The sequence below is a fragment of the Paramormyrops kingsleyae genome, chromosome 1, assembly GCF_048594095.1.
Source record: "Paramormyrops kingsleyae isolate MSU_618 chromosome 1, PKINGS_0.4, whole genome shotgun sequence".
Taxonomy (NCBI): Eukaryota; Metazoa; Chordata; class Actinopteri; order Osteoglossiformes; family Mormyridae; genus Paramormyrops; species Paramormyrops kingsleyae.
The window spans coordinates 13008850-13022955 of NC_132797.1; the positions used below are offsets into that span (position 1 = coordinate 13008850).

Sequence of the window (14106 nt, forward strand, 5' to 3'; positions counted from 1 at the left end):
ACAATGTAATCAACACAATGTAATCAATTGAGTATGTATTTGCACCTTATGATAGCCTCAAAGTTTCTGTTAGCTACAGTATTTAATGCTAGCTATGTATGAATATCCACCTTTATTAGTGTTGTAGTTTATCACTACGTTGAAGGACAAATATATTATCAACCCTCTAGTCAGACAATATGCAACAAGTTCAGTGTTTTATAAGTTAATAGCAGCATTTTGTAGTCAATCCGAGACTTAACTGGAAACAAATTACCAACAATAAGCGAATAAGTTAACAATAATGTGAAGTGCGGGCAGATAGTGAAACATTGGGGGGTAATGTAATGTAGCTCAGAATTGGTGTTTGCTCTGATTACTCCCACTGCTTATATGATTGGTGATCATATTAAAAATCCACTGGAGGATGAGATTTGGCAGTTTTGCCTCCAGCGATGAGAGATAGTTGATATGGTGACAGCCCCAAAAGCACATGCTAATCAGGTAGCATGTCTGAGAGTTTTCATTGAACAGTATATTGAGTCAAGAGCCTCACTGTTTCCAGATACAGCACTGAAACCGAAGCATCATTTCTTACTGCACTATCCAGAGCTCATACTGCATTTTGGTCCACTCATTTGGTTGTGGATTTTGCGTTTCGCAAGCAAGCACACATTTTTCAAGCAGTGTACAAAGAAGCTGCATAACTTCAAAAACCTGAATAATACTTTGGCTGAGAGGCATCAGCTTCTGCAAGCGTATCTTCAGGCCGGCAGTCTCTTCACACCAAATCTTCAAATGCAGCAAGCTGGTGAGTTTGATATCTACTTGTACAGCCTTGGAACCCGGAAGCTGTTAGATTGGCAGGCATCTAACCGGCTGTTACTTACAAGTAGGGTTGCAAAGGGGCGGAAAATTTCCGGTAAATTTCCGGAAAGTTTCTGGTAAATTTCCATGGTAAGTTAAGCTTGGGAATTTTGGAAATATTCCATATTGGAAAATTTCCATGGAAATAATGGGAATTATGGAAATTAATGGGAATTTAGGAGAACTAACTGGGAATATATTATTTCCAAGCATAAATATAAACAGAAATCATAAGAGAACCTCCATGCAAAATGTTTTCAACAGATATTTCAACAGATTTATTTGTAAGTACAGTAGAATAGAACACGTTTCAATAACTTGTTTCATGGATGAATAAAAACAGAAATGTTGAGTTCAATATTACCATCCCCTAACCCCGCTCATTCAAAAATGCCCCCTGTCCAAAAATCTCCACAAAGTCCCATTCAAAAGGTTAAATGAAAAATGCCACTTATCCTCCAAAACGTCCCATTAAACATGCAAATCTTCCTTCAAGCAATCCTCTTTTCTCATTTTTGCTCAGTCAATAAACTCTTCCTGGACTTCATCATCATCCAACAACATGTCGTGCTCTTTAACCAATCAGATGTGACCTCGCCATTTCAACCAATCATAACCCGCCAGGAGCGAAGCCTAAACCCTGTTTACATGAAATAAGCCTGCTCCCGAGCAGGTTTAAGCTTGCGCACCTGTTGCTATGACAGCAAGTCCAGGATGAGCTTCGAAGAACCTAACAATCCAAGATCATGCCAAATCGTCAACAATCAAATCCAGCTAACTGAGTTAGCGACGTACGAAGAACGAGCCCCTGGAATGATCTTCAAAACAAAACAGCCAAATGAGGAAGCTAGCATCTTCTTTATGTTATACTAGCTATGGCTTATTTAGCATCTAACAGATGCTAGCATTTTATTTAGCATCTTATCAGATTGCTATCTACCAGATTAATACATTTTATGTGATATTCACAATTTAAACATTTAATGAATATATTTTCCCATAATATCATCAAAACTTACCTCACTTGTTAAGTCCACAGGCTCAAATGTGTGCCTTCAATACTCTTTGTCCTTCAGGCTCAAAAGTGTGGTCCATGTGTACATGTGATGGAGGCATGCACAGTGCCAGTAGGTGGTCTCAATAGCCATGCAGCAAGCATGTGCTCTGTACATGTGATTAAGGAATGGCATGGATATTCAAGTGTATTTGAATTGCATTTGTTTGTTTTTGTCAATATTATGCTAAAATATACTTTGCTGAACTATATTTAAGTTCCCTAAGAAGAGCCAACCTTCAATTTTGAAAATTCCCAGTTTATTCCCATAAATTCCCGTTAATTCCCGTTTATTCCCATAAATTCCCGTTAATTCCCATGGAAAGTTTCCATCTTTGAAAATTCCGGGAATTTTGCAACCCTATTTACAAGGGCACCAAATACCAGAAACCGATGGTTGTAATTATGACATAGGATATACTTTTGGAAAGCGAAACAGAACTAACGGTGCCCATGCAATCAATTTTTATTCCGATACCTTTAGTTTGATGCTTATGCTCACATTGTGGGACAGGGAACCTCCAGGGGCACATACTGTAAACCACAGACATGCGCAAGGTTAAAGTTTTCCTGTGTCTTTTACTTTTGTAACATTTTCGAAAGCAATGGCTGCAAGTTTTTGTTTTTTTTTTACTTTTCCATATCTTAGTTAATATTTACAAGTGACTTATTTTCTATGCGCTGTTTTATTTTGGTAATGTGCAAAACAAGACTACCAATGATTCACTGGATTGCAGGGATGCTAAATTACGATACATACCTGCATATGTTAGTGTATCGTTTACTTGTATTTCCGCTGATGATTAACCTTAGCACTTATCGACCAGCTTGTTGTAACTTTGCTATACCAGATTAGAGATCTCCTGAGTCTTTTCTGTTTTGTTTATTGCAATTTCACTCATAGATTTTCACCTGTCACATACAGAGAAAACACGTAGGAGGAATAGTACACTACTGTATAAACATTTATAAATATACTAATGTTATGAATGGTGCAAACATGACATTAAAATAATATCTAAAGATGGTTTACACAAACCCACTACTCGTTCAGTATGCCTGAAACAACGGTAAGGGGCGGCTCCTCGCTTATGGACCAATTCGCTTAGCTACCTTTTTGTAGGAACGGAAATTGGTGAGGAGTGACTGTATTGTTCATAGCTTTGTCCCCCTGTTATCTGGTTCTCTTGTTTTTGCCAAGTTCTCTCTCTGTTCTAGCGTATTGTCTTTTGGACGGATGCTTCTGTTTTCCCCCCCACTAAATTTTAGGTTTTGATTTCTGCCTTTGGTTATAAACGCTGCACCTTGGGCAGAGATCAACAACTGTAATTAGACTTCTTTTACCAGTTTTACATGATTAAATAGAAAAGGAAATGTAACAGGATTAAAGAGGTCCTAAATTGTCTTACATTTTTAATAGCCTAAGACAATTCTGCCCCCCCATGTGCCTGTAGGCTTATTCTGGTTAACAGAAGATTTTTGTACTTAGCTTTCTCCAAGTCTTACCACTGTCTGCCTGACCATTTGCTGTGAAGTAATGAGCCAAAATACTCAAAGATTAAACTACAGTACTTCAAGATTTTGTCACATGCATAGTTATACTGGCACAAAATATCTGCCCTCCAGCTTCATTTCATGTAAAGACCCACACATGCAGCAGTTCAACCCAGGACCAGGACATTCAGGGTGGGTCAATCCTATAGGTGACATAAGCCGTTCCGGTGGCGAGGCATGGTGCGGGCAGAGAAAAGGAGGTAACGATCCACTGGCGGCTGAGACACAGGGGTGTTTATTAGGGAAACTAAAATACACTGGGTAAACTTACAAAGGAAAGGACCATGAGTGGTTAAAAAGCAAAATGGGGAAAACAAAGACTGACCACATAAAATAACAAAGAAACAAGGTCCAACAAGGCAACACAGAGAACAGGAAGAGGCAAGGGAACATAGCAAACTCAGTAACACAGTAACTTCTAACCCATTGTAAAATTCTAAAACACAGCTGTCGACTGGTTCTGAGGTGGAAATCTTCAGTGATGGGGACCCATCAGAAGACACGCTGAGTGGAAGCGTAAACACGCATTTAAGTACTCCCGCCGGGTGACTGCAACAATGACAACGATGGCAATGCCACTGATGCAGCCGCCTATAGCCAACTCCCACCAGGGAAAAGTATTGCTCCTACGTTCTACGAATCTGAAATACAAAATTTGCTGTGAAGTTTCAGTTGCCTCCTGGCTTTCCTTTCACTCAGATTTATATTTATGTCACATCTGTGCTTTTTTTACTTGGAGACTTAAAAATTACTTTAAGGTCTTGTTGACACATATTAGAAATACGAATTAGTATTCTGATTAATGTTTCGTACAGTATAGACAAAATATATGTTTTTGTTAAGCGACTTCGTTGCTAGCAATTTGACTCCTATACCTTCCAACTTGGCCCTTCTTTGAAGTCTCTGGACAAAGTGCATCGTTACCAGTATCTGGCAGTTCTAGGTCCTGTGAATCAGAAATACAAAATTTGATTTAGTGTCAGTTGTCTCCTGCACTGTAAAAAAACAATATATATACTGTACCATTTACAGTAAATTACTGACAAAAAGGTTTTGTTTTCCTTCCTTACTTTTCAAATGGGGCGCTCGTCTCTGCTCCGCTCCTGCGTTCATGGCTGCATCGCGTCATAACCAGACATTTTGCATAAAAAGCAGTTTGCTGGCAGGTAGCAGGAGACTAGTTAGACATACAGTACTTTCGTCCTGTGTTAGCTTTATGTACTGCCGACCCGTGTCTTAAATCAGCCATAAAATACCCTCAAAACAATTATTAATCATCCGATAAATTTGTTTCTTACCTCTTGGTTCCCTTGTTAGGCTTCCTTATCCATGAAAAGATTGGTTTTAATATTTTTGGTGTGGCTTTCTGGACCTTTCTTTTGAAAGCATACCTATCCTTTTCAATAAAAAATAATGATAAAATAAGCCTCAAGTATATTAAATAAACTGAATTAGTCTTATCTTGCCTTTCATGTCTGGGCATGCCTTGCCTAGTGAAAGTTTTTATTTATTTATTTTCTTTAAATAGAGGTTCCTGGTGCAATGCACAAATTTATGTGGTGCTTTTATGCATTTTAAACTTAAAAACACGTACCAGAGCTGTTGTAATCTTGATCAGAGCATTTATTATTTAGTGATTTTTTTGTTTGTTTGTTTTGTTTAAATAGAGGTTCGTGAGAAATGGCGCTTTCATGCATGTAAACGGCATTTTTAACTGCCGACCATAGGAAGGTTAACCCGCGCAAATTCAAAACGTGAAGCGGAGCACAATTTTACTGTAAAATGTATATATAATTACAGTTAAAACGTATCCCCGTTTGGAATTACACTCAATGTCAATTTGCAATCAGTCATTGTGAAATATACTTTAAAATACCGTAAGGTTTATTTATTTATTTATTTACCCATGATGCATTGCAAACTACAGTTACGAATTGTAAAATGATAAAACAGTAATTTACGAATTAGTTATCTGGTTAATGTTTCATGCATTTTAAATTAAATGTACGTTTATGTCCAGTAACTTCGTTGCTAACAAGTTGACTCCTATACCTTAAAACTCGGCCATTCTCCGAAGTCTCCGAATTGTGACCGCTCCATCCCAGTCAGCGTCTTCTGGAGAGGATCTTCTTAGCCACCATTTCCTGTATTGAACTGCCAGTGATCCTTGCAATGCTCAGTGCTATAATTCTAAAATTGCCCCTGGCAGCTGTCAACTGGTTAAGTGGAAATCTTAAGCGATCAATGGCTACTGGCAGTTTGCCTCTGAACTGCTCATCAGGCTCCACCCTTCTACAGCTCTTCACCAAGAGGTTCCGGTAGGGACCCGTCAGAGCAAGCGCTGAGGGGAAGCCTAGCGACGCAATGAAGCGCTGCATGTACCCCAGCCGGATGACTGCAATTGTTACGTGCCGTAAGTGTTTGCAGGAGGTCCTGGCAGATTCTTCGGACTTCCCGCCCTCGTCGCCATTCGCCGGCTGCGTCTTCAGCTCCGCCCACAGTCTTGTCGTCGCCAGCATAGATATAAACACTAGATGTCGCGTTGAAAACAGCCGTCTATGGGAGCGTATGCGTCAACAGAGCCGCCATCTTGAGACGGGGTAGAGCTCCTTTTAAATGAATGAACGTCTATCAGGGCCGAGGTGGCTTAGAGAATCAAAGAAGTATAAATTCGCAAATTTGAGAAGCGATTTTTATTTTCTTGGTTCCTTATAAATGTCAGACATGTATTTACGACCGAGCCGCGAGTAAAATGATAGCGAAGCGATTTTTGTTAACATAGCCTAATTTTATGTTCAAAATGTAATGCGCATATATGTATTTTTTCCATTCGAAATAAAAAATTACACTCCTACTACATGCAGAACAATGCAAATACAAACACCACAAAAAAAGGCCAGCAACGTTAATTAAAAAACCCTGGCAATCTCCATGATAAGCCCCGTACGTAGCGTTACCACTCAAACATTTACATTTATGCATTTAGCAGACGCTTTTATCCAAAGCAACGGGCATTTGTATAGATTTGTAGAGAACTATAGACAACGAACTATACACAATACATTTTCCAGACAAGGAAGATACTTTTTTTTTTTTTACACTTAATATGAAAGATGAACATCCATTTACCTGCTTATTTGGAAAAAGAACTATAGACAGGGCAGGTCCGTATACACACAGGCAACTTGTATAGATATGTCAAGAACTATAGAGAATGAACTGCAATATATACAAGTGTCAGTACAGAAGCTGTGTCTTTCCTGTGGGGTGGGGGTCGCTGTAACCCACCAACAGCCTGCTTCTATACTGTAACTTTGGAAAAAGATCTACAGACAATGAACTAATACTGCATATACAGGTGTCAGTCCAGAAGCTGTGTCTTTCCTGTAGGGTGGGAGTGGGAAGACAGATGGAGGCGGTGTCTAGTATGTAGTATCCATGTAACAATACTACTTTACACAGTTTCTTACGCAACCTGCTGCTCTGTAGTTGGTAGAGGTGCACCGATCCGATATTCGGATCGGTATCGGCGCCGATCCAGATCTATTTGACGGATCGGGTATCGGCCATGCGTGACCGATCCACGTGCTATACTAACTTATTTAGTTTTTTCCAATCTCTAAAAAGACAGCTCCTATTTCGTGTTAAATCTATTTGTACAATCAATCGCACGACAGCTCTTTCCCATTTTACATGTGTTCTTTGTGGCATTCAAATCAAACGCTAACGCTGCCCATCAGTCTTTTTTGCTACTCAGTGGGTGTGAGTACAGTGACTTCCACCTGCTGAGACGTCCTGCTGAGTTTCCTGCCTAAAGATCATTTTTATTAGATCAGATACTGGTACTCACTGCTGACACGCCACCACCCTGGCCTCCTCAGCATCCTGCAACATAGGAGTCGATTATCACTACAGCACCATTAGTGTGTCAGTCCATCACATCACTGCAGTATTAACACCCAGCCAACCATATTAAAAATGCTCACCACCATGTGGTACACTGAGCAAAGGGCTGGATTCCCAAAGTGGTATCGGCCCATTGACTTTATTGACAGCCTTTATAAACAGTTATACAGAAAAAGTTTAAATGTACACTCTGATCTGATTTCTCTATAGATTGCTATAAATGAGTATAATTATACCTGCTCCAAGATGACCATTGCATATGTAGGATGACTCTGGTCATCTGGCAATTCTATGTTCTCTGAATCTGAAATACAAAAGTTTCAGTTGCCTCCTGGCTTTCCTTTCACTCAGATTTATATTTATGTCACATCTGTGCTTTTTTACTTGGAGACTTAAAAATTACTTTAAAGTCTTGTCAACACACAATTAGTATTCTTATTAATGTTTCGTACATTATAAATAAAATATACGTTTTTCTTAAGCAACTTCGTTGCTAACAATTTGACTCCTATACCTTCAAACTCGGCCCTTCTCCAAAGTCTCCGGACAAGGTGCACGGTACCAGCGGCCGCAATGGCCAAGCCTGTGCTGCACATGACCAGCCGAAAATTACCGGACGGGATAAAATTTAGAATCGCCATTGGAGCTGCACACAAAACACAGTGATCTCTTGAAACACAGTGATAAAAGGTTCATCCGATTTATAACCGTTCCTGTACGTAAGTTTCCCATTAGGTAGCCTTCTTATATATACTTGCTTCATTATACTGTCAAATAATTAAATTAATTAGAGTGATTAACTCGTGGCGGCGTATATTTATGGGTTTGTAGGAGAAAGCGCATGATCCGTACTGCGTGTGCACAGTTAACTCTGGCGGGAAAGGCGAAATCTTAAAACAGCGACGTTTGGCAGTAATGTTGAAAACATATTTTTGACAAATTTGGCACTGTTCTATTTGAGGATGCAAGCTAAAAGGCTGTTACCAGCCACCACTGTCCAATGTTTAATAGAGGACTTCCAGGCATTGCACAGCAACAACATTGAGCATATCTTATTGTTAAGGAAAATTAAAAGGCAAGGTTTCTGGGCAGCGCAGTTGCAAGCCTTGGTGGACGCAAGCCTGTCAGAATGTGAGGTGAGCATTAAATACAATGTGCGTCCCAGTAGGACATATCCCAGTCCCTGAAGGACCGTTCACATACTTAGTGATGGACTTTGTGGACATGGGAAAAGCAGGATACGGAAAGCGATACATGCTAGTGATTGTGGACGGGTTCAGCAGATGGGTGGAGGCAATTCCATCCAAGGACAAGGGGGTGATGACAGTGGTGAAATTCCTGTTCTGAGAGGTGATACTGAGGTTTGGGATACCAACTGAAATAAGTTCTGATAATGGACCTGCCTTTGTGGGGAGAGTCACTAAGCTATTAATGCATACAGGATGGAAAAGCATTGTGGGCAGTTTAGGCCAAGGGAAGGGGGATAGCGAGATATCGTAGGGCAGAAATTGAATTTTTTCAAAAGTCTTATACTCATGAGTATTTTAAGAATAATGGGACAGAGGAGGTAGCCATCTTCTGGGGAAACTGTGGAACTGTTTGGGATGTGAAAGGCAACCAAGTGCAGAATGGAGAAGTATCGAGTATTCCGCTGGATGCACTAGAGAACCAGAGTGTGCCTCTGGCAGATACGTGGTGGCTGTGTGGTCAGGCAGGAGGATTGAGGCCTACTCTCCCCAATGATTGGGGAGCCCTCTGCACTAGGGTGATGCTAGCTAGCCAGGTGGATATATACTCTGAAAAACAGCCCTCTAGGTCCCACAGGTCTGTTGCGAAATACGAAGACGATCCCAATGTATACCTAGATGCTATAGGCCAGCCAAGAGGCATTCCAGACAAATATAAGGCAAGAAATGAGATAGCTGTAGGGTTCGAATCAATATTCATTTGGCCTACTGTTAATAAAAATGTGGAGTGGATAAATTATCTGTACTGTAATCAGCAGAGGTTTACCAACTATACCCGGGAAGCAGTGGCATCTCTGGGGGAACAGCTTCAGGCCACCAGTCTGATGGCATGGCAGAACAGGATAGCCCTGGATTGGCTTCTGGCGGAAAAAGGGGGAGTGTGCATGCTGTTTGGGGATCAGTGCTGCACGTTTATGCCGGATAGGTGGTTTACCGAGGCTATGAGGAAGCTGCAGGGTATACAGGATGAGATGGCAACATGAAGGGATGTTTGACTGGTGGTATACTATGTGGGGTAGTTGGAAACAAGCCCTTATGAAAACACTCTGTGTGGGTGCTGTGCTCATTCTTGCTCTGTTACTAATCCTTTGTGGTGTAGTTCCTCTAGTTCACTCCCTAGTGGAGAGAGCACTGTCTCGGCTGGCAACAATAGCTGCAATGTCTAAAGTGGTGGCAAGACTGTTTGGAGCGGCAACCTCCTGGACCAACACGGAAATGGATGGCGACATAGACGGCTTAGACATGCTCCTGCCCACAGCTGAAATTCAGCCGTACCAGTCGTGATTGCTCGACGCTGGAAATGCTGAAGCATGCTTGCCTCCCATGACATCTGAGACTTTCCTGCTCACAACAGAGTGTCTATTATAGTGGTCTACAGTGCTATCAGTTAACCTTTCAGTTATCCTTGTATTAGACATATATGTTTATGTATTGAGATTGTGTAGGTGATGTAGTTCTGGTGGATTATGTAGACAAGATACTGTATGCAATGTATCCTGGGGAGTTTATTACATGGCGATCCTCCCCTCTATTTGCTGATGTACTCCCTGTGCTGCAGATGTTTGACTCTGAGTGCTGGTAGTTTGTGAGCCATGCCAGTCATGAACCCTGAAGGGGGGCCGTGCCCTTGGCGGGCTGGGGGTGGAATTTCCCTAGATCTTAGGGTTTTCGCCCTCCTTCCTAGGCTAGATGGACAGGATTGTGTGTGGGACTCTGGAGTCCCAAAGAGAGGAAATATATGGAATACTATTTAGGACTATACAATGTAGAACATAATCATTATGATGTTATTAAAAAGTATGCCAAATATTCATGATGAAATCATTACAATGTAATCAACACAATGTAATCAATTGAGTATGTATTTGCACCTTATGATAGCCTCAAAGTTTCTGTTAGCTACAGTATTTAATGCTAGCTATGTATGAATATCCACCTTTATTAGTGTTGTAGTTTATCACTACGTTGAAGGACAAATATATTATCAACCCTCTAGTCAGACAATATGCAACAAGTTCAGTGTTTTATAAGTTAATAGCAGCATTTTGTAGTCAATCCGAGACTTAACTGGAAACAAATTACCAACAATAAGCGAATAAGTTAACAATAATGTGAAGTGCGGGCAGATAGTGAAACATTGGGGGGTAATGTAATGTAGCTCAGAATTGGTGTTTGCTCTGATTACTCCCACTGCTTATATGATTGGTGATCATATTAAAAATCCACTGGAGGATGAGATTTGGCAGTTTTGCCTCCAGCGATGAGAGATAGTTGATATGGTGACAGCCCCAAAAGCACATGCTAATCAGGTAGCATGTCTGAGAGTTTTCATTGAACAGTATATTGAGTCAAGAGCCTCACTGTTTCCAGATACAGCACTGAAACCGAAGCATCATTTCTTACTGCACTATCCAGAGCTCATACTGCATTTTGGTCCACTCATTTGGTTGTGGATTTTGCGTTTCGCAAGCAAGCACACATTTTTCAAGCAGTGTACAAAGAAGCTGCATAACTTCAAAAACCTGAATAATACTTTGGCTGAGAGGCATCAGCTTCTGCAAGCGTATCTTCAGGCCGGCAGTCTCTTCACACCAAATCTTCAAATGCAGCAAGCTGGTGAGTTTGATATCTACTTGTACAGCCTTGGAACCCGGAAGCTGTTAGATTGGCAGGCATCTAACCGGCTGTTACTTACAAGTAGGGTTGCAAAGGGGCGGAAAATTTCCGGTAAATTTCCGGAAAGTTTCTGGTAAATTTCCATGGTAAGTTAAGCTTGGGAATTTTGGAAATATTCCATATTGGAAAATTTCCATGGAAATAATGGGAATTATGGAAATTAATGGGAATTTAGGAGAACTAACTGGGAATATATTATTTCCAAGCATAAATATAAACAGAAATCATAAGAGAACCTCCATGCAAAATGTTTTCAACAGATATTTCAACAGATTTATTTGTAAGTACAGTAGAATAGAACACGTTTCAATAACTTGTTTCATGGATGAATAAAAACAGAAATGTTGAGTTCAATATTACCATCCCCTAACCCCGCTCATTCAAAAATGCCCCCTGTCCAAAAATCTCCACAAAGTCCCATTCAAAAGGTTAAATGAAAAATGCCACTTATCCTCCAAAACGTCCCATTAAACATGCAAATCTTCCTTCAAGCAATCCTCTTTTCTCATTTTTGCTCAGTCAATAAACTCTTCCTGGACTTCATCATCATCCAACAACATGTCGTGCTCTTTAACCAATCAGATGTGACCTCGCCATTTCAACCAATCATAACCCGCCAGGAGCGAAGCCTAAACCCTGTTTACATGAAATAAGCCTGCTCCCGAGCAGGTTTAAGCTTGCGCACCTGTTGCTATGACAGCAAGTCCAGGATGAGCTTCGAAGAACCTAACAATCCAAGATCATGCCAAATCGTCAACAATCAAATCCAGCTAACTGAGTTAGCGACGTACGAAGAACGAGCCCCTGGAATGATCTTCAAAACAAAACAGCCAAATGAGGAAGCTAGCATCTTCTTTATGTTATACTAGCTATGGCTTATTTAGCATCTAACAGATGCTAGCATTTTATTTAGCATCTTATCAGATTGCTATCTACCAGATTAATACATTTTATGTGATATTCACAATTTAAACATTTAATGAATATATTTTCCCATAATATCATCAAAACTTACCTCACTTGTTAAGTCCACAGGCTCAAATGTGTGCCTTCAATACTCTTTGTCCTTCAGGCTCAAAAGTGTGGTCCATGTGTACATGTGATGGAGGCATGCACAGTGCCAGTAGGTGGTCTCAATAGCCATGCAGCAAGCATGTGCTCTGTACATGTGATTAAGGAATGGCATGGATATTCAAGTGTATTTGAATTGCATTTGTTTGTTTTTGTCAATATTATGCTAAAATATACTTTGCTGAACTATATTTAAGTTCCCTAAGAAGAGCCAACCTTCAATTTTGAAAATTCCCAGTTTATTCCCATAAATTCCCGTTAATTCCCGTTTATTCCCATAAATTCCCGTTAATTCCCATGGAAAGTTTCCATCTTTGAAAATTCCGGGAATTTTGCAACCCTATTTACAAGGGCACCAAATACCAGAAACCGATGGTTGTAATTATGACATAGGATATACTTTTGGAAAGCGAAACAGAACTAACGGTGCCCATGCAATCAATTTTTATTCCGATACCTTTAGTTTGATGCTTATGCTCACATTGTGGGACAGGGAACCTCCAGGGGCACATACTGTAAACCACAGACATGCGCAAGGTTAAAGTTTTCCTGTGTCTTTTACTTTTGTAACATTTTCGAAAGCAATGGCTGCAAGTTTTTGTTTTTTTTTTACTTTTCCATATCTTAGTTAATATTTACAAGTGACTTATTTTCTATGCGCTGTTTTATTTTGGTAATGTGCAAAACAAGACTACCAATGATTCACTGGATTGCAGGGATGCTAAATTACGATACATACCTGCATATGTTAGTGTATCGTTTACTTGTATTTCCGCTGATGATTAACCTTAGCACTTATCGACCAGCTTGTTGTAACTTTGCTATACCAGATTAGAGATCTCCTGAGTCTTTTCTGTTTTGTTTATTGCAATTTCACTCATAGATTTTCACCTGTCACATACAGAGAAAACACGTAGGAGGAATAGTACACTACTGTATAAACATTTATAAATATACTAATGTTATGAATGGTGCAAACATGACATTAAAATAATATCTAAAGATGGTTTACACAAACCCACTACTCGTTCAGTATGCCTGAAACAACGGTAAGGGGCGGCTCCTCGCTTATGGACCAATTCGCTTAGCTACCTTTTTGTAGGAACGGAAATTGGTGAGGAGTGACTGTATTGTTCATAGCTTTGTCCCCCTGTTATCTGGTTCTCTTGTTTTTGCCAAGTTCTCTCTCTGTTCTAGCGTATTGTCTTTTGGACGGATGCTTCTGTTTTCCCCCCCACTAAATTTTAGGTTTTGATTTCTGCCTTTGGTTATAAACGCTGCACCTTGGGCAGAGATCAACAACTGTAATTAGACTTCTTTTACCAGTTTTACATGATTAAATAGAAAAGGAAATGTAACAGGATTAAAGAGGTCCTAAATTGTCTTACATTTTTAATAGCCTAAGACAATTCTGCCCCCCCATGTGCCTGTAGGCTTATTCTGGTTAACAGAAGATTTTTGTACTTAGCTTTCTCCAAGTCTTACCACTGTCTGCCTGACCATTTGCTGTGAAGTAATGAGCCAAAATACTCAAAGATTAAACTACAGTACTTCAAGATTTTGTCACATGCATAGTTATACTGGCACAAAATATCTGCCCTCCAGCTTCATTTCATGTAAAGACCCACACATGCAGCAGTTCAACCCAGGACCAGGACATTCAGGGTGGGTCAATCCTATAGGTGACATAAGCCGTTCCGGTGGCGAGGCATGGTGCGGGCAGAGAAAAGGAGGTAACGATCCACTGGCGGC

General features: G+C 40.3%; 1 long non-coding RNA gene across 1 annotated transcript; it reads right to left on the reverse strand.

Moving 5' to 3' along the window:
* Positions 1–3673: 3673 nt before the first annotated feature.
* LOC140588213 (uncharacterized) lies at positions 3674–6109 on the reverse strand. The gene is made up of 2 exons (XR_011989549.1): positions 4330–6109; positions 3674–4095 (listed from the first exon to the last, which is right to left on the reverse strand). It is a non-coding gene; the product is annotated as an uncharacterized lncRNA (long non-coding RNA).
* Positions 6110–14106: the final 7997 nt, after the last annotated feature.